Source organism: Lissotriton helveticus, chromosome 2_1, assembly GCF_964261635.1.
Source record: "Lissotriton helveticus chromosome 2_1, aLisHel1.1, whole genome shotgun sequence".
Taxonomy (NCBI): Eukaryota; Metazoa; Chordata; class Amphibia; order Caudata; family Salamandridae; genus Lissotriton; species Lissotriton helveticus.
Genome location: NC_136059.1, coordinates 205,555,304 through 205,581,130, shown reverse-complemented (window position 1 = coordinate 205,581,130; position 25,827 = coordinate 205,555,304). Strand labels below are relative to the sequence as shown.

At 43.7% G+C, this 25,827-nt stretch overlaps 1 protein-coding gene across 1 annotated transcript in view; it reads left to right on the top strand.

Moving 5' to 3' along the window:
* CELF4 (CUGBP Elav-like family member 4) overlaps nucleotides 1-25,827 on the top strand; it is a 1,317,354-nt gene that overhangs the window by 830,359 nt on the left and 461,168 nt on the right. The gene's annotated exons all lie outside the window — the stretch shown is intronic.

Here is a 25,827-nt window from a genome sequence, read left to right as displayed (position 1 = left end):
ATAAACCATCCTGGGATCAGATCAGGTTGCACAACGTGTGCACTCGTGTAAAAAACGAGGTACATGCGACCAGAGGGTGTGCAAAGCTTTCCTTTCCATCACTGTAGTTCACGATTTTCACCCTTCAAGAAGTTTGAACAATTTCCAGGCTTAAGTTCACTTCCATAGTGGGGGTTTTCTGTGCAGTGTGACATCATTTTAACCGGAAATTGAAATGTAGATAAGGTGGAAAAGTAGGCAGACTTTTTCGATGTAAGTTTTACTTTTCCACAGTTTTTCCTCTGCAAAGTGCCAAATATATGTATAACTTTCCTGTGAAATTTCAACTTTTGAGCCATAAATTGCAGCAAAAGTCTTGGAAAGCATGACACTTAGCACCTTTTTGTAGTTTGTAAGCTTTCGATAGAACTTAGTGAACGTTACGTGGGAAAAAATGCAATTTTGCAATGGCATAGGCTTTTTATTGCACAATAATTGCTTCAGTAATTGCTTCGAGTGTAACAGGGAACACAGCACACAATTCACATTTCATAATGATTTTTGCATTAGTGCAAAACTGATTAAAAACCTGTTAAATAGAATATTTGTCTCCTATAAATCGTTTTCCTTTAACAAACCCAAAAAACTTTTATCAAATGAGAATCACGTTTTGCTATATATGTGTTGCAACGGTGATAAGAAGGGAACACTGACTTTGCTTTAAACTCATTGGCATCTATTACAATTAAAAAAGCAGAAAAAATATTCTATTTTTTTCATTATAGTGTGTAAAGTGTAAAAAAAGGTACTCCAATTTGCTTCATTTTTGCCCTGGTGTAAGCACCTCTAAGTAACATGGACAGCAGCGACAGACCAATCTGTAAAATAAAAGTGCTTGTGCATAAATGGGCCACATGCTTGATTGTAATAAAATATAAAAGGCTGAACAAAATCATCTTGTTAGAAGAACCCTCTGGCTAGTACTGAGAACTGTTGTAGATGGGGCTTGCCTGCCACTGCTGAACAGGTGCCTGAACCCTACAAGCCTCCCCTAACTGTCTGGTAGCTTTACAACCGACCACAAGGAGGTTGTCCAGCAAGTGAAGAAACTGGGGCTGTTGACTGCAGGAGGAAACAGAGATAGAAAGGTCTGTCTCCACCTTGGGGTTATTTCTGCAATCCCAGAAGAGCACCAGAAAGATGTAAAGCAATGGGGTGTACTCGCCTGAAAGTTAACTGACACTTCCCCTACCTCCCTGGCCTCTGTGAGACAGAACAGTTGGATGGGAACTGGTCCTTGTTTTCGTTTCTGGTGCAAGAGTGACCTCATGGGGCCACTTTCAGTAAAGTGCATTGTCGGTTACAACCTATGGATCTGTTTTTTATATTATTCTTCAATAAATCATGTCTCCCAGTCCGCTTATCCATGTGTTTTACCATTGTGGGCTTGTTTTTAATAATTGGCTTTCATCTCTTTTTTACTAAGTGTGTTCAGGAATGTCACTCATGGGGTTCTTGGCATTAATGCTGTTGTTAAACTCTGTCCTTCCTCTGAGGGATGTCAGCTGTTTGTTCTGTTGGGATTGAGGCCAGGTTTAACTTAAAACACACCAGTTCACATACTTTCTAGGAGTGCACATCTGTTCCTCCGTTAAGTTTTTCCACTGGAACCCCTCAGAGTGAGTCAGCGTAAGAGACAGAGGGGCAGGGCCGGATTGGCTACCGGGCGTTTTGGAGTGCTGCTGAGCTGGGTGCTGATTTTGTTGACCTGCGTGTGTTGAACGAAATTCGTTTTGCTTTGTTTATTTCAAAGCACACGCAGGTCTCCATCAACGAAATCAGCCCCCACCGCAGTGACATCAGCCTCCAGCTCGCCAGCATTCCAAAACGCCCGGTAGTCAGTCAGGCCCTGCAGAGGGGCATATTTACAAGCCCCATTCGCCCCTGGAGCGACACTTTTTTTAAGGCTCAGGTGGTGTAGTGCCATTCCACATATTTACAAGCTGGCTGTGCCACTTAACGTGGTTTAATTCTGCCTTGTAAATCTGCCCCTTACCGCCGCAGTTCTCTGCCGCAAGGAGCATGCAATGGGTGTTGCATTAGGCGTTCCACCTCGACACCCATTACTTTTTGATGCCGACACAGATTTTTCAAGGTGAGGAAGCGCCAAAAACGAACGCCAGTGAATGCCTGGACTTAGTATGGTGAGACGTGGAGAAATTATGAATTTTTCCTTATTGTTTTATCTTACCACGTTTGCCTCAGAATGAGCACATCCCCATGAATGATTGTTTATGTGCAGGATGGTGTTCCTTCCTGCACATAAACAATTCTCCCTGCTGTGCAGGCACCCTTGCAAAATGGCGGCAGGGAGCCTGCACCAGTGCTAGACAGCTTTTATTTGCACCAGCACTAGAGTAAACATAGGGGTGTGCCGTATTCGTGTGACTATGGCGCAGCCCTGCATTTAAAAAATGGCTGAGCACAGCATTGCTAATTTTGGCGTAGCACCGCGCTCTGATATTTTTTTGTTAAATATGCCTAAGAGAGTCTCTGGCAAAGTGTGGAGAACGGTAGAAAGAAGATGGTTAGGAATGCAACAATACATGAGTGAGCAGGAGGCGGCAAGGCACACACGTGTGAAGGGGAATGTGTACTGAGGGAGGATGACTTGCATCACCTCTGCACATCCCTCTGCTCAGCAGCCTTTATCATGCAGCTCCATCAACACGGAGGCTCTCTTCTTGGCACATTAAAAAATACTGGAACAGGCTGGAATAAGGTTTGGCCAGGTGTGAGTGAGGAAGGGGCGCAAAACACGCCACTTTAAATTAGGAGCAATGGGGGAGGTGACTGCCTATTTAGGGAACCACAGGTTCACTAAGGGACGATCTCCAACGACACCTTCCAGGCCTGGCAGAACACCGCATAGTTGCGGGAGCACGATATGGGAGATAAAATGCATAATCCCTCAGCTGGAGATATGAACTATTGCATAAAAGACCGAAATCAAAAGGGAAGAGGCAGTTGGGCTTTATGTGCCATGTTACAGCAGTTTCAAAGCCGCCCCCCTGAGATATTGTAATTCTGCACTTTGCGTGCAGATGCATTACGGGCTCAGGGATTATATGTGGGCCTAAAGACGTGTAATCCACACCAGCCTCCGGGGGCCATTTGTTTTGGTTTAGGGATATTTAAAACAATAATGCTTGTTTGATATGGATGACCTCGGCAAAGAGAGCATGTGAGGCTGGGAGGTGAAACCTCAGCAAGTGCCCCAGGGGGACCAGTAATGCATTTCTTGAGTTAAGCCTACAACAGCATGCCTCACTTGCAAGACACTATTGTTTACAAAAAGGACTTGGAGCCCAGCCCCTGCAGACTATTTGTTGGCTGCAGTGTCACTCTTCTTCTCATTCGCCTTAATTGGCCAGTGCAGGCTGGGCATTGCTTCCGATCCTTTCTGCGGAGCAGACACCAAGTGGTGCCTATCTGCTGCTCCCATAATGATTGAGGTACTACTTCTCCCCCATCTAACTCCCACTGACCTCTACTCCCTCCTTAGTGCTTTTTTCCTCTTCTTTCTTCTTCCCCCGTCATCAGTCGAGTTCTTTTTCGTCATTGCTTGTTTTCAATGTCATCGATTCCCGAGTGGATAATTGCAAGGCTTGTCCACAGTGGGCGGCTACTGCTATTTACTTGTTTTCTTTCAGCGCATCCTTTGCACTCCAGCCTGACAACAGCTAATAACACATTGCATCATGGGATGCATGTGAGGGGAGCAGTTTACAGAAATGTATGCTTTGGCTTTGCCCTGCCCACAGGTTAGGGAAAGCCGAATGAATAGCATTCGGTGTCGGTGGGTGGCCGTGGAGTGTCTGGGTGAAGCAAAGCAATAGTCGCCCTTGTAACAACCATGCTTATCTAATCCGTAAATTCCAGAAAAATATGCCTCCAGGAAAAGGGCCTTAAAGTTTGTGCGCACATCTGTACAAAAACTACAGTTTCTTTTTTGTAAAACTTCATAAATTCTTAAAAAGAAGCAAAGTGGTTTCAGGTAATAGAAGGACATGTGAAGTGAAAGCTAGGGCTGAACGAAATCACATAATCTTTTCGTGTGAATTTAGTGAAATTTCATGACCATTTCTAAAAGTTATGCTTTTGTAGCAAAATGCGATTAAATCTCATACATTACAAGGAAGCTGCAAACGTTCTCAAGAAGAATGACAGACGGGGATTAACATTTAAATGTTTAATCCAAAGAATGTAAGTACAGAAATACAAAACCTGGACCATCAATCAATTAAGCATGTAAACATATAAATCAGAAAATATAAGAAGAACTCAGTAAAGTTCTACTGGAAATCCAGCATAGATTTGCCTTCAAAGAAGGAAGAAAGGTGAGTCCCCCAACATAGAGAAATTGTGTCCTTTCATAGGACTTCAGACACAGGATTTCACTCATTTACTCCACAAATACAAGGTTCACATGATATGCAACAATGGTGAACAAGCAAGAAGAAATATTTTACTTCAAAATACATTCTGGTTTCTCTCACAATTCTACTACATTAGACTCAGACATTTCCAGAGCCTATTCATGTGAAATGACTTACTACATAGTATGTTACTTGGTCTGAGACAGGGTGTCTTTGATTAGGTACATCGCATTCATTGTATCTGGGAAAATTGCTTCTTCTATTGCATAGCCTACGATTCTTTAGTACAGGGAAAATAATACCCATAATAGTGAATACGTGATACCAAGGCACAAGTCCTATAAAAAGAAGTGGGGGAACTGACAATATGCAAATGACCTCATGACGTCACAAGCTGAATGTTTCCAGGTGTCTGAAAATTACACCGGGACACGTTCAGCATATTTCTGTGGGGTGCAGCTTCTTGGCAGGGGGGGTGGCGTCCACCCTGTGAAAAGAGTGAGGGGACGCCGTGTACCTGTGTGTACCCCCGACTCGAGCCCTGCGTGATACGCTACGATGTCACTTCCAAAATGGAAGAAAAGCACAAAGTTGTCTTAAATTAACATAATTTAGAAAAACAAAATCCCACAAAATCAAAAGTATGCAGAATACATGTCAACCACATAAAAACTAAACCAGATGAAGAAACTTTGGAATACCCGGGGTCATTCGAGGGTTAATGCATATAAATTGCGTTGTCTAAATATGCATACAGATCAAATCCTGTCTCAAAAGATCAAAGGAAGCAGATGGAGAGGAGGGGGCGGGCGGAAATCGAAGCAAGGATGGATGAATCCAATAAAATGGGTCATATCATTTTGCGAGCCTGGCCTCAATGGTGGGTTTTTTTCAAGAAGGCTCTGATGAATGATTGACCCATTTTCTACTATTAGAAGTAATTGATGGTACAGGGCCAGTTGTGCGGCTTTATTTTTAATAGCCAGGTTTATTAGGCAGATCACACTGGGAGGGAAACTCAAAGCTCCGAGCTGAAGGTGTGCAGGACATCTAAACGCCTCTTTGCCATGGATGGAACCCCTGGAAATGCAAAGTGCCGGCATTTTCATTCAGAAACTAGGCACAGGAAATTATTCTGCTTGCAAAGTAAGAAAGATAGCTTATGTTTGTGGTGCATTTTACAAAGTGCTGTTACTTTAAGTGTTGGAGTTTTATGTTAAAGTCAGTGGCGTAGCGTGGGTTGCCGGCACCCGGGGCGGACCGATAGCACTTCCTGAGTCCCTTCCACCAGTCTAGTATTGAGACCCTTACCCCCAAGCACATCTACTAGATGGGAAACAGCCATTACAACGCAACTAAAACAACGCACTACCATTACAACTAAACTTTTACAACGCAGGATCCATTACAACGCATGCCATTACAACGCATGCCATTACAACGCAGCTGCTATTACAACGCATGCCATAACAACGTACGTATGGGTAAGTATTTAATTACATTTTAACGCCTACACCATCCAACACTTACCCTACTATTACACCCCTCTGGAGTTAGAATAGTAATTTTAACACCTACACTATCCAACACTTACCCTATTATTACACCCCCCTGGAGTTAGAATAGTAATTTTAACACCTACACTATCCAACACTTACCCTACTATTACACCCCCCTGGAGTTAGAATAGTAATTTTAACCACTACACTATCCAACACTTACACTACTACTACAGTCCCATTAATTAAATTTAAAAAAAAATACTTACCCATACTTACGTTGTAATGGCATGCGTTCGAATAGTAACTGCGTTGTGATGGCATGCGTTGTAATGGCATGCGTTGTAATGGACCCTGCGTTGTAAAAGTTTCATTGTAATGGTATGCGTTGTGAATGTATGCGTTGTAACGTCATCCATCCCTATTAGATTTCAAGAAAATGTTAACATTTTGAGCCTTTAAGAATTTTGCGCCGGGGTCAACCGCCCCTGTGGCCCCACCCACACTACGCCACTGGTTAAATGTGTGTAGTGTCATCTCTTTGTTAAGGATTCTAGATTCTGTCAGTTGTTGGCTGAATCTGAAAGAATCATGGAGGGATGTTGTGTGCTGTTCCTTTTCCTGTTATTACAATAAATATATGGACTTCTGCTAACCAACTTCTGTCGCTCATGCTGATTGCCACACTAACAATGTAAACACCATTGACCATACTGAAATCTAGGAATTGTAAGGCTAAACATAGTCATCAAAGAAAATACATGGCTCCTGGGACTTGAAGGACACCTTGAAATCCACTTTTCCCCTGCAGACAAAATTAACAGATAAAACGTAAGAATAAATTTACAAAACGGGACATTAATCTCACACAATGATAAAAGTAACAAGTTACCTGTAAGAGTATTCCGAAAGAATGGTCAATGAATTGTACAAGAATGAATCATAAAAGAATGAATCGTGAAAAAATATAATGTGTCGTATAAAGACAGACCACTGGAATTATGCGGTAGAGGAGAACCAAATTATACAGCAGGGTTGATTAGATTATACGGTAAGAAAAGGCAAATTGTGCCGAAAAATGTGGCACATTTTCAGATAGCATTACTTAATTTTTTGTCATTTTTACACATAGTAACACTCTGGGCAACAATTTGACCAGGGCCGGTTTTCGGACGATTTTGTTAGAGGGCCGATTTTGCAGCTATGCTGCAAAAACAGCCCTGTAACAAAATCCGCCCCAAGGGGCCTAAAACCGGCCCCTCACACTTGCGGTGCACCAGGGGATTGCCCGGTGCCCGCTACGGCCAGTCCGGCCCTGTTTCTGGATGAGACATAGTCATGAATCCTCTCTATCAAATAGCCGGCTGCCGAGGCATGCAGACCTTTGTGGACAAGGACCAGAGATTTTAAAACGAATGCTCTTTTTAGTAGGAAGCCAGTGAAGAGATTTAAAATACAAGGACATGTGTGTTCTTGGGGGAAGATTGAGGAGGATACGAGCTGCGGAATTCAGCATCACCTAAAGTCTGCCAAGAAGGTACTCTGGGAGGCCCAGGTATAATGCGTTCCCGTAGTCCAACCTGGAGGTTATTACTACTTGAATCTCCTTTCTATTGGAGTCATCTGTCAGTAGGGGAAGGAGTTTTTTCAGGGTCCATAACAGCCCAAAACAGTAGTCAGCCAGTGCCTGAATCTGTGGTTGAAAAGAGAGGGCTCTGTCGAACTTGATTCCTAAGTTCTTTACGGTGCCATGTTGTGCCAGGGAGGGGGGCTTCCTTCGGCCAGAAGATCCTACATAAATCTAGCGATGTTTGGCCACAAAATACAATCTCGGTTTTGTCCGGATTACATTTTAATTGGTGATAGAAAACCAATGGAATATATTAAAGAGGCAAATTTAAATGTCTTCCCCAGCGAGCACTTCTCCCTTCCCACAGGAGTAGAGAAGCTGGGTATCGTCAGAATATGAGCTTACCTTAGCACCTAGAGTCTCCGCTAACACAGCTATGAGCGTGAGATAAACATAGAACACTCCAATCGTTAGCTCCCGAGTCTTGGAAGAAAAAGGGGGCATCCAAACCTCTTGGCTTCTTCCCTCTAAAAAGGAAGAGAACTACTTCAAGACTAGGCCCTTGATCCCAATAGCTTGGAGGCGATCAAGGAGTCTCTGATGGTGGACTGTATCAAAGGCTGCAGATAAGTCTAACATAATCAAAACAGCCTTCCCCCCATTGTCCTAGTGTGCCCCCTTATGTGCTCCCCAACTTCTAACAGAGGCATCCCGGTGCTAATATAGGGTCTGAAGCCCGACTGACTTGTGTGAAAAAGATTGTTAGTACCATTTTAACCCCTGTGCTGCGGGGCTGTTTCCCCCGCTGTGCTGGGGGGCGGAGGGGCGCGCACAGTACCCCAGTGCTCATGACGAGCTTAGCTCGTCATGAGCCACGGTGCTCGTGTGCTCATGACGAGCTGAGCTCGTCATGGCCGTGCCCGTTTAATGGAACGCTCAGCACAGCAGGGGAATCAGCCCAGCCTGCGAGCGTTCCAACGGTCATGACGAGCTCAGTTCGTCATGAGCACACGAGCGCCGTGGCTCATGGCGAGCTGACCTCGTCATGAGCACAGGAGGGGTTAACACCAAAATACACAATAAGCTAATGAAAAATAACCTGTCAACTACTGAGAAGCGCTGTCCACTGTGTGGGGGCAGCTGTCACCAATTTTTAGTAACTTTTGATTCGCTTGAGCTAGAAACTAATTCTTTTTGTTAAAATCTGCAGAGTATGCAGCAGCTGATGGATTACATGGCAAATGCAACAGATTCATTATTATGAGGAAAATGCCATGACCGTAGAAACGAGTAATCCCACTAGTCCAGTATAAAGGTGAGGAGATTAGTTAAGCAAGGTTGAAAAGGGCAATAAAAGAAAGAGAGAAAGAAAGAAAGAAAGAAAGAAAGAAAGAAAGAAAGAAAGAAAGAAAGAAAGAAAGAAAGAAAGAAAAAAAGAAAGATCACAATTGTAAATTGTTTTTTAAATGTAAGAATTGAGAGGATTATGTGAAAAAGCCGCTTTTCAAAGAAAGAAACAGGAGCTAATAATATTCCAGTAAAGTGAAGGACAAGACGCCTCCTGAATGCATTAAACCTTTAATGGACATTCAATATTTCAAAGGACAGGCGGTGACACAAAACTTGTGATCCCGCTGCCGCCTTTGAAAAGTAGAAAATAGGCTTTGCGAGCCGGAGCCGGCGGAACACTGCTAATTTCCATATTAGCCCATGCAGGCTGTCAGGGCCGCGCCGCCAGAGGTGCCGCTCTCTCCGCCGAGCCCTGTCTGCCGCGCCCCCTCCTCTGCACCTTGCTGCTTTTTACGCCATGAATGTTAATCCCCAGCAGAGCCCTCAAAGCGCATCCAGCACAAAAAAACCTGTTATTAAAGCTCCACCATCATTTTCGGGAGATCAAACGCATTCTGGCAGACCGCAAACCTTTTAAACACCCAATCCAGAAAAAGAAGAAATTGGAATATAAACAAGCCGCTTCCGCCATCTTGGCCCGGGCTTATGTATCAATGCGCTGCTTTCGGCCTTCTCAGCCCATGAAATGACACGTTCATGAGAATGCTGGAGAAACACACCTGAAAACTAGCGGCTGTAACTTATAGGATCTAATGTAACTGTAAACTGTCCTTACATGCCAACTCTCCCGATTCAGGTGGGAGACTACCGATTTCAAGGCTCGTCTCCCGCCTCCCGATTCCCGAATGCAAAAATCCAATTCTTCGACAAGCTTCTGCTGACAGGGACTGGTCTTATGTGACTCAGGAGTATACACTGCCAGTAACTTGCTCCCGCAGGCCAGTGCACATTTTTGTCACGCTCTCTCTGCATGCTATAGTGCTTTCTCCGTGCTCCTGACAGGTTAAAAAAATTAATTTTTGCTTTTCTGATATCCGACCTTGCAGCAGCACACTTGCAAGTCCCATTCATGACAATAGACCCGATTAAGGCCTTGACCTCAATAGAAGTCAATGGGAAAAATACATTCTTCAGATTATTTTTATAAATCTCCCCCTTTCCTCTTTTAAAATGTTGGCATGTATGGGGTTCCAGGAGATTTGTGGAGGGAGTGTAACGCTGCTTCCTGGCTGAGAGTACAAACATAAAGGAACAAGTAGTCCTTTCTCTGTTTCTTTATTTTATTTTATTTCTTTATTTTCTTTCTTTATTTCTTTCTTTCTTTCTTTCTTTCTTTCTTTATGTCATTTGTAAAGCGCCTGAATCACCCCACATGGGGTATCTCCGCGCTAAGGACGCAAGCCAGTGAAGCAGGGTAGGTTGGTACCCCCAGTGTGCCTGTATCATTTGAGTATGGGGTCTAGCCTGGAGAAAGACTAATACAGACTATTACAGTAGGCAATAGGTGTTTCCTGTGTAAGATTTCCTGCAGCTGTACTAGAGTTTGACTAGGCCAGTTAATACCCTTCCCAGCAAAGCTTATAGAGCACTGTTAAAGAGCCTATTTACCTTTCCCCAAACCCATTTTAGGAGTGAATAAACGCTCAGAGATTGGGTCTAGCATTGAAGACTCAGAAAGAGAAGCCAGTCGTAGCAGCCGAAGGGTAGCTTGCTGTGATCTGCTATGCTGTGCTAGTTAAAGAGGACTTTTCATGACCAGACGACTAAGGCTGAAGCTTAGGCTTGCTTCTCTCGGTGGACAAGCACTCTCCAGTGGTGCAGATGTTGAGGGAAAGAGACTCGGTGCCAATTTTAAGTATTGTACATATTTTTATGTCAATTTCACTTTTACAGATTCAAGGTTGCACTGGCATACAGGGCAAACTAGCAAGGTCTGGCAGGTCAGTGTGTGGACGTTTTGTCACTGTCTGGGGGCCAGTTTTATGGTCTGATGGGCCAGTGTTTTCTCTGGAATTACCACAAGCACAAATGCATGTAGTCGCCTATATGCTGCAAAACACGTATACAGTGTGTCTTTACAAGTTCAAAACTGAGCTGATTTGCAAAGGTGGGCCACTTTTTTAGCTATCTGATTCACTAATGGGGGGCACTTTTATTTTGATGCCCGGGCCTGTTTTCTGTCCCAGTTAGACACTGTACATGTTCCATTTAACTATGCATTCGAGTGAGATCCCCTGATACTTGGCTAACAACATGAAGGCTCTCGGAATATGTACATATGTGTGTATGTATGTTTGCATGTTGGTGGTACTTGCAAACCTACCTTAAGTGCAAACGAGTGTTGAACGTAGGGCAGGCCTTGAGAATCCATTAATCAATATATACATTGAGGCAGAGTGATCGGGCGGTCTACATCTATTGTGTAGGGTTGTGTTGTCCTCTCCAGGGCTGTGCCTTCAGATGATGTCTGAACTGCAGGTGAGTAGGAGCAGTTCTGATGTCCACGGGGTTGTTCCTCATCTGTGGTGTGTTTATGGAGATGGCCACCTTCTGCTTTTTCGGTTTTGAATTTCCTTGCTTGAAGTGTGGCTTCTGATGGGTTGTATGATGGAACCACACATGTGATAACCACGCATGCCTATACAACGCACCCATTACATCGCAAGTACCATTACCGTACGTTATCTGTACCATGCATTACCTTTACCACAAAGGATGTTACAATGAATATGCCTTTATCATGCATGCCTTTACAACAAATATCTTTTTACAGGCATTAAGGGGAAAGGTATATGTGTGTTAAAGCTTTTACATTTACGGTAATAGCCGTGTTGTATTAGCTATTTCCCCAATGTAAGTGATGATGAAGCCGGAAACTGTTCCCTAGATAATGGCTATAAACTGTTCCCTAAGGTTCGCGAGTCGGCCCAACGAAATGAAAACATTTAAACACTAAAAGACAGTGCAGGTTTTGTGAACAGTAATAAAATAGCAATAGCTGGCCGACTTCGCAATGGAATTTGTTTTTGAATTCACCGATAAGTGAAATGCTTACCTTTGCCATCTGTCCCCGTGAACTCTGTGGAGGACACCAGTAAGTATCTTAAGAATGCGTGCCAGAACCGTCTTCGAAGCCGCCAGTGGCTTTGTTTTCCCGCTTCTGCTTGCTTGCCAAAGAAGCTGTATAACAGCCGCGCACTGCATCGCATTTGGTGATGCAGTGCATGCAATGAAATTCGTTTTATGTATTTATATGTTTACTTACCTGTTAAAGTCCGTAATCCATACATTACTACCTCACACCCTGCCCCTCCTCCTCCCCACATCACCGCCCAGCCAGTACTCCCACTACCGGCCGCTGCTGCTGTATAACGTATAACTTTAACTGTATAATGTTGTAGGTAAGAGTTTTTAAAATAGTTAAGAGTTCAAGGTAGCTAGGACGTCCATATCCCTTCAAAACGGCAGGGTTTTTTAAAACTCTTATGGGCTACCGAGAGTCACCCTGGCTGTACTACAAATCTTTTCCCCGCGTATGCCGGGCTGTAATACTAACCTTTACCACACATATGCATTTGCCATTTATACCTTTACAGCAAAATTCATTGTGGTATGTGTGGTAAGGCATACTCGTTGTTAAATCGTGCGTGGTAAAGGTCATGCAGGGTAACGGTAGTCGCATTGTAACGGACACATTGTTAATGTATCGTGTGGTAACGGCCACGTTGTAATGGCTGTTTCTCCTTCTGACACAGCACTGTCCAGTTGAGGTGGTCATTTTCTTGAACGTCTCTGCCAGTGTGCCAGCTCTTTGGGTATTGTATGAGATATAGCTGGTCTTGAAGTTGATGCTGGCATGGAATGACAGCTGGTGTAGTTCTGTTTTGGGCTGATAAGCCTCTTGTTGGCTTGTGATGAGGCATGCTGCATTATGTATGATCCTTCCAGCATCTAATGTGGTGTCAGGAGGACACTGAACGGAATCATGATTCAACCCAAAGGTGTGAGGACTAAGGCTTGCACTACTGATCTGTAGTCTGATTCTTGTTAGGAGAGGTGTCTCTTAGTTTCGGAGGGAGAGCTGCTAACATGGTGGTTAGTTTTCTTTGTAGTGCAGGAACCTATGTTCTCTTTATAGATCTACAGACTACGAGAGGTTTGTACTACAGCGAAACTTTTTTTTTTTTTAAAGGGAGGTTAGCCCAAGGGCTGAACATGCTTGCTTCAGAGACTGGTCTATGAATTGAAATGCACACCTGAACCTCTGACGAGGATAACTTCGCTCAATGATCCTCCTGGGTTTGTCACAATCGATACAAAACTATTAGTTATGAGTCGAACCGGTTAATATTAGTTCAAGATAACCTAGTTTACATTGTGCGTTTTATGTCTAGAGGTCGCGTTACTGCAAGTTCCTAATTTGTAAAACTAATAATAACAATAATAGAAAAGTGCAGGGGTACAAAGTTGTCTTAGACAACGAATGCCGAGGTTGCAGTATGCCAGGGCTGCCGGTCCTAATCCCACCTCATGCCTAGTTAGAATATTCCGCCACTAGAGGGCAAAAAGTTTTAACAAATAAAACAAAGGCCTCAGTGAGCCCGAGGGGATGTCAATCCCCTCGGCCTTTGTTCACAGCAATACCTGTGAACGCCTTTGTTCACAGCAATACCTGTGAACCGGAAACATTGGAATGTTGATGCTCCGGGCTTTTACTGGCCATTAGAAGCCCAAAGCACTTCATTGTCTTCAACGGACCACCCAACATCCAATGCACAAGGCAGACGGTGATTCATTATTTGATTTTAGTATTCTTAGATAGTTTTGGAACATTTGAGGGTCATCCACAGTTCCCCTGAGAGTCCTCTTTGTTTGCTTGAAACTGAAGACATGTCTGTCAGTGTTTTTGCAAAATGTTTGAGCAGAAAAAAACGTAAAATAGCCCTGACAAAGTTTCTTTTAGTGAATGTACATGTTTATATTTGACAGCAAAATAAATGAAAGTAGAGTCACTACACAGTGGGGAGTATTAACAGAATAATCCATGAAAATTGTTCCACAAAAGACTTCATTTCAGAGATAAAACGCAGTTGCCCAACTCAAACAAAAGTCTTTCTTAACGAACAAGCTTCCAAATATGGCTGCAGCCCATCATAATATTTATGAGAAATAGAAATAAGTGAAAAAAAATCTTGCTATCAGGAGCAGTGAAGGCCTCGGCGTTTGCTTATGCAAAACGGGGTCACCCAGATGCCAGGGCGCGTTTGATGAATCCGTCCTCTCCTTGTCGCTGTCACTGAGCCCGGGAGATGACGGTAGATTACGCCGTCAAATCATCCCGATGATGCCTGGAGACCATCTGAATTTTCATAAGTGGCAGGCGAATCTTTCATTCAAAGCAGTGCCCTGGAAGTAATAATGATAAAAAATAGCTTACTTTTCATAAAATTCCGATGCATGCAGCGGTGCAATGCGACGCCGCAGCCCCACAGGCAGGTACAATTGGACGTTGCAGGCTTACCTTTGCCAGAGAATAACATTTTCCTGTAAGTTAGCTTGAATTGTAGCAGTTATCAAAGAGAGTCTTCTGTAAAAATGACTCAGCAGGAGTTTAGGCAGGAGGTAAGTTCTTTATTTTAGCTTTAGAGGCCGCTATGGCCGGCTTTACTAGCCATTAAAGGTCCTCCCCTAGCATTAAAGGCCTGAGTCGAAGGCGAAGGCCTTTAACAAGGGCTCTAAGGCTATTAGAACATTCTGCTTCTGGAGGACAGAATGCTCTAATTTGTACAACAAAGGCATCACAGAGCCTGAAAGGGTTGAAATCCCCTCGGGCTCCGTGAGACCTTTGGTAAAAAATGGAAAGGTTAATGCTCTATGCATCTACCGGCCATTAGAAGCCCGGAGCACTCCATTGTTTTCAATGGAGCTCCAAACTTTCCAATGTTCTAATATAGCCTTATAGCCCGCCGTAGCAGGCTTTACCGGCTATTAAAGGCCCGCTCCAGCGTTAAAGGCCCAAACCATCTAAAGCCGTTAGACAAGTCTCTGTGTCTGGATGGGTCAGTGGGTTCACAGTTTGTGCTTGTGTGGTTCCAGCAGTATGTGAGTTTTTTCATGTGTCTGTGCCCATCAATGTATTTCCAAGAATGGCTTCTCAAAAAGGTTTATGTTAGATACATAGGAGTGGGGTAGGGTGGTGTGTTGTGCGTGTTCTCAGTACCCAAATAGACCCCCAACCATGAATTAATAATAGGGTTGCCAGATCTCGAGAAACAAAAATCGGGACATTTTGCAAAAATAGAAGAAGGACTACAAATGTACATCAACGGTGCTGCGCAGAATGACAACTCTTATCAACATAGGAACACAGAAGAAGCACTAAGAAAATAAATAAAATGTCATTTCTAAAATCAGCATCATACCTGTTAATTAAATTGCCTATTTATGAGAGCTGCTAACTAGCACAACGTTAGTACACCCAATAAGTGACTCTCACTGTTTCCAGTCGATCCCCTCTAAATACCGGGACATGAGTCAAAATTGCCGAAATCTGCCGGGACAGCTGGTGGAAACCCAGGACTTTCCAGGCAAATACAGGACGGCTGATCACCCTATTAATAAGTGCAGGTCACATGCTCAAATGCCAGAACCCAACAAGAACTACTCAGCCTTTCATTCTTCTGAGGTTACTGATCTCGGAATAGAATTAAAATGGACTTTAACCCCTTCCACGCTCATGACGAGCTGGGCTCGTCATGCAGTAGCCTCCTGCTACACTGATGACGAGCCCAGCTCGTCATGAAGAGTGATGTTCTGGATTTTCCAGCACAGGGGAAAAATCCCCATAGCGTTCAAGTGGTTAATAACATATGTTATTATCAGAGAACTCAGAGAAAGCAACAACTGCAGTACTCAGCGCCCAATGAATGCAGCTATTACTAATATAATGAGGCTCAGAAAGAGGTATTGTGGTGGCCACTCAATGGCGACCTCTTTACGTCACATTCAAAGCTCATCAGAGACACTGGGCCTTGACAGGAGCCAAGGGTCACACAATGCGTCCTCAGAACTTCAAGAAGAGTGGCCAGGCCCTTTAATCGGCAGCCAGGAATGGAGCAAGGGGCCATGAACGAATCCCCAGCATTGCGGCTGACTGCGCCTTCAGTGTCGCGGGGGCGCCTTCCTTCGCAAGAGCAGATGGTTCCGCTGCAGACATTAATTTGAAAGAGAATATGTAATACAAGCCATTGAGGTGGAGAGAACTGGTGCTCTGATGTCTGATGTCCAGGCGGCATGGGCTGAACTGCTCTGGGCTCTGCCAGGCGCGCCTTGGGAAAGGTCAGGCAGGCGTACCAGCGCATAGCCGTGCAGCCGACACACGTGTAGGGCACAGCTCGTGAACAGGCGTCGGCATTCATTCAAGTGTGAGCTGAAATACAAGCCTGGGAAAAACCAGCAGAGAAGTTAAAAACGATATAATACCCATGGCCCTAATGAGATTCATGATGCCTTCCAGCCTTGGACAATATAATAACTGTTTCTACCTATAAAGATTATATCTGCTAACCTAGATAGGAACATGTTTTTTCTAATGGTGTGAGAAGACGCTAAATGATTCACAACTTTATGGATTTTTTAGGTCCGACCTTTGAGATAGCTCTGTCTTACAAAACTATTGTTTTTCCAAAAAAAACATACATAATGTGCATATATGGAGGGGCTTTGGTCAGGGGGCTTCATCCATTGGTCTGTTAAATTGTCATTCACACTCTGCTCCCTCCCACCACAGCATACAGCATGGGGTATTGGGACAGCCCACTTTCCCCACAGGCTCCCTTCACTGTGAGTGACTGCACAAAGCTCTGTACATGGTTCACATTATCTAAAAATGGTTCCTTTCTCTTCAGTGTCAAAGATGGTTCAAAGTGTGCTTTAAAGTTTATTTTTATATTAACTTTAAACACCAGCTATTTTTTCCCCCTGGAATTTGTGTGTCCAATTTGTTGGTGATTTATTTTATATCACCAGTGCAAGCTGTCTGTCTGCAAATAGACCTATCGTCAATTCACAGCTGGTTTGGAGCTTACCCATTGCTCACCATTGGCTGGCTTTATTGTCACTCTCATTTGCTTGCTATTTATTCATTGGCTCGAGTGGGCTTTCCTTCCTCTTCTTGTAATTGTCCCTCCCGTAGAGCATGGCCATATTACTTGTGTCTTCCACTGCTTACTTTTCAGGCACCATTTTTCTTCTTAGTTAAGTACTCTATGACTGTGTATGTGTTTTTCAGCTGTCTCCCATGTGTAGTTACTCTCTCTGCCACATTCCTCTGTTGCTCTAGCTGCTATAGATTTGAATCCATGATTAAGGGGGGTGATTTATTTCTTGTAACCTTCATTAATAATAATAATACCATGCGTGGTGCAACTGAAAGCTAATTAAAAAATGTCACTAGTAAAGTTGCTTTGACAAACCAGGCATAGTTGTGTGTGCTGTGATTATTCAACGCAGGCGAGTGCTCAAATATAGGCATTACAAATTCAATGAGAAAACATTGCATAAATTAAGACTCCAACATATAGAAAGAGAAAGTGGTCTGTATAGCAGAGGCGACCCGGCCAGGTGCCAGCTCCAAAACGTAGGTTATTAGGAGTGATTGAACATATGGACTGGAATTGGCATGTCACATCAACTTTTGCGGTGCACAAAAATACAGGAATTCTAATTTGAATTTTCTGTTGCTTCCATATAAATTCCATATAAATTCTGGAGTAAAGTGATTGCCTCTTAACTTTTTCCCACTTAGCCCAAAGCTTTGCACCGACATAAAATATGGAGCCGGGTGATGGCACACATTGTCTGCTGGTTGTTTACTATGGAACTGAGTGTGCCTATTGTCTCTTGATTTGGAAATTGAATAGATGGTTTTATGTTGGGAGAATCATTCCCTTTCTCCAGCGAGTAGTATCTAATCAGTAACCAACTAGAAAGTCCACATCCTCTAGTTTTTGCCCAGATGCTTTTTTATCATAACACCTGTTAGGGAAAACCTACTTGCAAAGGGAAACCACGACAAACTCATACTTGACTCTTTGTGTGAGTGAGTATATTTATTTATTTATTTATTTAAGGGACTTATAATGCATGCAGCTACCACGAGGGGCTTCCCGGCATAGATACCTGTGTTATTTTATATGTAGATTCTCAGCACATGTCGCGCATAATGAAATTAAGCTTTTTTCTGTAATCATGTATCTCTAAATATAATATTCTAGCACGCACCAACCCAGATTCTTACCAAATACACGGTCAATAGCATCTTGGCTATGAAGTAGCAGTGACAATAATAAAATATTTTTGGGAGCTTCATACTACGCGTCTCCTGTTTTAGTACCATTAATACTATCAACACTATCGCAGTACTAATTTCCCCAACCTAGCAAGGATGGGACATTGAAGTCTGCGTTGCCAGAATTTTGAACTGTGATAGATGTCAGCAGCGAGCATTCAACTCACAGTGCCATTGTGGCCCCCTGATGACAATTCTAAGTTAACCAAGATAATGGAAATATATTAAAGTGAACAGCCCATCATATAGAATATTTGCTGCACAATTATGTATTATTTTACATAAATGAATTCATACCAAATTTTTATGGCTTGAGTTGTGGAAATAGCCTAGAAGAAAAGTGCAAATATTCAACTATGGAAACTACAAATGCCCTTAAAGCAATTCTAGTGCCTTGGGAACAATATAGCATGTAATTTTCCAAGACGCGTGCCCCGCCTCACTTCTATCCATTTCCTGCAAAAGTCTGAATTTAGTCATAAAGAAATGAAACCTAAGTGCCATTAATAGGACATATTGCTACATTCTGTAATCCATCATGGCTGCTCACAGCGTAATAGTCACATAACTCTTCCAGGGCTCCGGCTGGCGTCAGGCATGGGGGGTCTAGAGTGCACTGGGGAGAAATGAGCAACATGGCCGCATAGCCTGACTCGAGGAAACATTTGCGCGTGAGAAGCGAGTGCACCTGGGAGCGGGCCGTGGTGGAAGGCGACAGAAAAAGGCAGGGCTGGACTGGGAATCCAAAGCAGCTCTGGCAAATTTTGGCAGACCAGCCCCCATATGTTGTGTAGCAAACAAGCGCTGTAAGCATTGCTGACCACTACATGGGATGTTTTGGGGAGTTCCCCCCAAAAACAAATTAGGGAGAAAATGGCAAAACTGGGGCACTCTACGACACATTTTGTATTATATAATCAATTGAATTCGTTTTTAAAGCCTAGTAAATGATGACCTTGCAGTGTTCCTGCATACAACATTATTTGTTTGCACCCATCAATGATTCCCTCACTATCACCCTCCAACAGGGCAACTCATCTCTCCATAGCCCCTCTCTCCGCTGTATTTCATTTGTTTTATAGTGCCTCTCATACCAGTGTAGGGTCTCGGAGCACTTTACAGCACACACATACAGGGAAACGGATAATATGTGTGTAAATCAGTGAATAGAAAATGTATATAAGACTAAGGGGACTACAAGGTGTAGGATTCACCTGTCATCCATACTGGTAAGCATTATTAAGTTCATGGCCTGAAGGACAAACTCTGGATTCAAAATGTAACACAGTGGTTGGGGTTGGCTTTACTAATAAAAATTTCTACCCAAACAAACCCTTTTTGCAACATAAGAATAATGAAAGACTGGGAAAAAGCATAACTTTCTAACATGTACCATGCAGTTTGCATGCAGTTCTTTAATGGCTGTTCATGGCTCACTGTGCTAGATTACAATTGTAACTTATTAACTGCAAAGTATCTGTGACAAAAGCAGTAAGCCACCCAGCTATGCATATAAAATGCAGTTCTATGATCTACTTGGTACATGTTCTTTGCAGCAGGCATATTAACCCTCTGCGCTGCCTTAGATGAGTCAAATCTGCCGCAAACTGCATCCAGACAAAAAGCAGATCTCTCTCCAGGAGGAAGGTTAATCACCAGAGATATCTTGACACTTTTATTGATCCCAGAAAACTGCCAGATATACAAGGAACTCTGCAGCGGGTGGTTATAAAACCATAACATATTTCACAACACTGGGAGGCTGGAACAGACAGTGAGTGCGGAGTGGATTGTGCTGGCCGGCTGATTTTGCTACTGGGGGCTGATAATGGAGCACTGCTGCAAAACTACCCTCCCCCATTAACAAAACCGGGAACAAGTCTTTACGACGAAACTTTTACAACGCGGTACCGTTACCACGCAGGTTTTACAACGCAAGTCGGTACAACGACTTGCGCTGGAGGGCGCTGTAGGATAGGGAATAGTTTAATTTACTATCCAACACCTTCCCTACTATCCACGGGGACTGGAGTCCCTACTATCCACGGGGACTGGAGTTGGAGTAGTAAATTAAACTATTCCACTATTCAGCGCCACCCAACGCAAGTCGTTGTAACGACTTGCGTTGTAAAACCTGTGTGGTAACGGTACGCGTTGTAAAAGCACGCGTTGTACCGTCATACATCCAACAAAACCACCCCCTCAACCACCCTCCCCTTCCACCCACCTAAGCAAACGCTAGATGCCCGGTAGGGCCAGTCTGGCCTGGCAAAAAGGGCATGGCAAGCTGGACTCAGACTTCAAAGAAACTGAACTGGCAAATTTAAATAAAAACAGTGACTTGTGAACTTCAGCACTTAAGCAAAACAAAAACATCTTTTTTTTTACTTTTCTTATCTGAAATCCTATTTTGAAGGTATTCTGGCTTATAATATTGGGGAGGTCACCTTTACATTTTAGATTTTTTTTCTCTGCAGACCTCTTCTACCTGAATTTTTTTCCGTATGTCTCTTCTGAAAATCTTTACTCTTTGCCTGAATTTTGAAATGCATACAATTACATTTTTTAGCAGGTATAGAGACGACAAGTGCATGGCCTATGACACAAGCACATTGAAATAAAATGGTAAATAGAGCCTAGATCCAACTATTTTCCCAGGGAGAAAAGCCTTTTCCTTACCAGGGCTTCCCCTGCTGGAACATCTGTGACAGATCATCTCCTTGACAGTTTTCAGGAAGTCTTTGATGACAAACCTGTTCTAAGGATCTTTGAGACTGGTGTAATTAAGATTCACGACCAAGTCAGGATACCCTCCTGGATAAGTTGTGCGCTATATATAAATACACATAACATAACAATTAAGTATAAGTGTTAGAAATGTTAGCAGTCTGTTGGTTAATCAATGAGACAATAGCAAAGTACTACATCTAGGGGTAAGCACCATTGTCTAATTTTGCCTACGTCCACTTATAGAAAAAAATCCTCCCAAAAATATTTTTTTGCAAGAAACGTCGTTCTATGGGCAATATTATGTCTTTAATATTTGCAATTCAACAAGCTGCAGCCTTTTCACAACTGTGAAATTCAAAATGTGCCCAGACTTACTGTGTTGTATTGCAATAAACAATGTCCACATGAAATTAGGTATTTCCTAAGTTACTGTTCTGCTTATCATTCACAATTAAGGGATACGCACAGTTTTGCTTGCAAAGATCAGGGTTTCAAAGTGAACCTTTTCTGAAGAAGAGCATTTCATTGATTGAAGTTGAAACATGTTTTTATCTCAATAGAAATGATGTGCTAAATGATGTGATAGAGGTGTGAATATTTAGATATATATGTTCATATTACACTGACAGTTGGTACTGTCCGTCTCAATTTCCAGTACTGTTACAGTCCAAGAGCAGCAGGACTAAAAAGAAAACTGTGTTTTACAAAATGCGTTTATGAATTATACCATCCTCCTCAAAAGTATTTGTGGTCCTCAAGCACGAGGTTTCTTTTGTAAATAGGCCTGTTTCAATTTCAATGCATCATTTTCCTGATCTATTGCCTATTATGTCCATCAGATTTACAGGCGAGTATCAAAGAACTTGAAGGTCTGGCACAGTTGACAGGAGCATCATCTTTCTTTAACAACAAATCACCTACGACCCCTAAAAGAATTGTATTTGTTTTCTGTGATAACTCTTTCAGGAGTCCCAATGCAGTCAGTGGTCCAGGGCTTAGAGTGTGACAGGGAAAGCCTTCCTACATGTGTCCTACGGTTTAACCTCACTCCTGGGATCAGAACTGAACACTAGGTACAGTGTATTAGCACTTCAGGTACAGTGTATCAGCACTTCAGGTACAGTGTATTAGCACTTGAAATTCTGTGTAGTAAAACCAAGCAGTCCAAGGCTTGCTGAGGGATGTAATGTGGGCTTAGAGACTCAGAACTCAGCAAACCATCCTCTAATAGTCAATATATCAATGTCAAGCCCTGGGGCTGCACTAACAAAGAAAAAGTACTTACCTTTTGAGCACCGCACAATACAGAGGGCACGCTACATGTTACACTGGTATCGAGATTGGGGGTCATGGTGTAAGTGGGGGGTAGCCGCTGCTGTTTTTTCCAGTTATTAGCTGTGCAAAAATAGACCTTGCCTGTGTAAGGGAATCCCCAGGGAAATGGTCCTGATGTGTTTCCTTCTTCTGTGTTTGGGTTGCCTAATCCAACCATCTCCCAACCCTCGACTGGTCAACTTCAGTCGCAGCAAATACCCCCTTTTTGGGGGTGGTAGGATGGCACAGTGCTTTTTAGGGTGTGTGTAAGTGGGAACTGCAGGGGTCAGGGTCGGTGATCCAAGGCCCTCTCAGGGATGGTCTGCTCCTCGCCCCAGCCCATTAGTCGTGATCGTTAATTAATCTATCTAAGTTCTTCTCCCGTCAAATGCTCTGGCAAATCCCCAGCCACGTTTATTGGGGAGCGTCAGCTCCCACAAGAGTCTCTGCTTCACTGGAGACATTGTTTCCACCTTCTTTTGAACCCCTCTTTTACTTTAAGTGACCAGGCAGGCCATGGGGCGCCCTAGTCATCACCCCTAGAATTCTTAGCTTTCTTTACATAACGCTCCTGCACGGGCCACATTTATGGTAACAAATTTGATTACACTAACTGACCCCTAAGAGAAACTATCATTATTTACATTCAGTCATATAGCCTAAGCCTTGTCCTACACATCCGTGGGCCCAACTGCTATGCACATCCATACATTAAAAGGTTCTCTCCTTTAATTCACAGTCTCATTTAAACATCTAAAACAAACATACATAGCAGAACATTTTCCATTCAGCTAACTTTCTTCATCCAGTTTTTACTGTAGATTTGGCACATATAATGGGCGCTTATTTGTGGTTAATTATTTTCAATGACCAATTTTAACATGTTTCCTCGAATGTCTGTGATATATTTAGGGGCAGTAATGTAATGTGTCAGTAGCTTTCTGTGGAAAACAGGAAGATTTGCACAGAATGCTCTTCCTAGCACACATTCCCCAAAGTTCGTAGTGTAGACATCGGCGTAGTCTGAGGTTTGTTCTGATATATGTTATGGGTTTTTCTTATGGACCACAGATTCACTAATTACTTGTGGACGGATTATAGTTTGGCGGAGAGGGTACTCCATCCCAACGGTAAGGGAGCACCTTGGCCACCAAACTGAAGGTTCACCTGCCTGAATTACAGCCAGGAGGACATAAGCATGTCAGTAATAGAGCCCACTCTGACTCCATCGTGGACATTCTCATCCAACAGCCAGACGGAGTAAGGGCTGCCAGAGATTTGGCCATTCGGCCACTTTGCCAAATTAGAGTGGGTGGTCGAATGGCCAGTTTTTATTATCCCTTACTGTTGTAAAAGCCCTGGTGGAAAAGCACAGTGAAAAGGTTTAAATGCTCACCACACCATGGAAGACAACGCCAAAAGTTTGGCTTAGGATTTTGTTTTTGAAGAAACAAAAAGAAGTTACAATTTTGGTGGGCAGCAGTCATGTTTGACTGAGCCAGCAGTCAAACTTTTAACTTCTTGACATGAAACGCCTTGACTGCAGTTCCTGCCAAACGACTAAAGATGTCTGCTGGGCGGGTGGACATCTCTGAATTTGGAGTATGGGTACTACGTCAGGGCGACCATCAGGGTGGCAGAGTATTTTAATCCACCACCCTGGCGCTGTACAATCCCAACTCAGAACTCTAAATCAGCCCTTTAGTCTTTTTGTGCTTTTGGAGTATGTGGCTCCTGTTGTAGGTTCAAGGGAGGTCTTCCGTAAGAGACTTCCAAAATCATCCCTGTGTCGAATGAGTCAAATGCTGTATGAAGAGTTGATTTTTTTTCTGTACGGGGGAGATTTCTTGTGACGTGCTGGTCAAACCCATGTACGTTGATCTTGGTTTTGGCTTGTCTCAGCAAGTGTGCATTGTAGTAGGTGTACAGGTCTTACCAGTGCTTAATTTGAGCCTGTGGTTTCCGGTGCTCGGTACTGCCACTTAATTGTCAACACTGCCACTTATGATAGTCTGCCACATGGCGGCACTGTTTGTCTAATTTAGAGTAGAGCACAACAACAGTTGTTTACTTATTTAATATACATTACTAATTACTAATACCTGCCACCCAGTCCTCTCATGTAGTCTGAATTGTCACACGTGTAGGAGTTTGATGTTAGCGGTTGTGTTGGTACAGTCCATGGCAGTACTGGTAAGGACAAGGGATGGTGCATTCTGCAGTGGTCTCCCGACGAGGGCCCTGGCACTTTTTTGGTTACAAATTAAGCACTGCGTCTAGTGCCTAGGCTGTGCTAGCTGCGGTGGTGTAGTCCTTTGTTTGTGTCTTGATGGTCCTCTAATTGGACATCATGGCTGTCTTGGAACTGCATACGTGAGTGTGCAAGGGGTCGTGGTGTGGCGTATGTGATTGACTTTGCTGGTGTAAACACTTTGATGGTCCAGCATCTGACTCCACTAGAGCCAGGAAGAAATATTGTTTTCTTGTACCTGATACAGTACGCAGTTCAATAATTCAGAGGTCATTTACTAAGGGTTGTGTGGGCGCAAATGCGCTGAACAAATCGTTGCTGCGCCCCTAGGCACACGTATGGGTGAGTAAATCAACGCAGCGAAAGGTGTCGCGCGATCGCCTGCACTAAGCCTCAGCGAACCTCCCCCACAGTTGACTGTGTGCCTCACCTTTTGAAATAACCTTCCTGGCTGTACATCTTTCATACTGGATTGTCTCGTTGTTTGAATGACACATTAATATTTTCTAACTTCGCAGAACTCATTTAATTGACTGCAGATTAGATTCAGACATTTGCATAAAGTTGCCAGATGGCTTTCATTTGACAAACTACTGCATTCTGGAAAATGTGGCTGGGGCTTTTCAGAACTGAATCAATTGGACTAGCACAGCTGAAAACAATGATTCGTAAGAGAAAAGCCCAGGACTGGAGCATGTTGTTCCCAGTGACATGGAGTCATCTGCTGACATTTGCAGCAGGGGTTCCACCCACTGAGCAGTCTCCCAGGCTGGGCTTTGCAGCATCAGGGCCCCTCGTGCAGTCGTCCTCGGTGCCTGCCTGACAGAGCAGCTTTATTCTGGAGCCAATGAGCTGTGCGGCGCGCGCGTGGGCGCCTGTCTCAAGTAGGCCCACGGGACGCCATTAAGGACATGTACATGTTCCACGAGGGAGTCTCGCGCCCTCCCCTCAGATGGGGTTATTCTGGGATAACTGGGTCCCCGCAGGTGCCTCGCCGGCCCCCGTCCACTTCCGTTTTGTTTCTCAATGAAATATTTAAGCCAAACAGCGCGAAGCGTCGGTTACTCTCTCGTTTGTTTCAGCCAAGAGGTTTGTAAATGAAAGATTAATGAGAAGCAATTATTAATCTGCCTTTTTACTCACTCGCACTCCCCCCAGGACTCTAAGCTGATTTTGGAGCTAAATCTGCGACTGTGCGCCGGGGCCCTGGGAGGGGAGCGTCCCCACCTTCACACTCCCGCAGAGGACACATCCGGTCCGTCCGCTCGCGATGCTATGCTTGCCCAGAGCGGCGCTTGTCCGCTAAAAAAAATACAACCTAAATCAGGGCCCGAGTCAGGGTACCA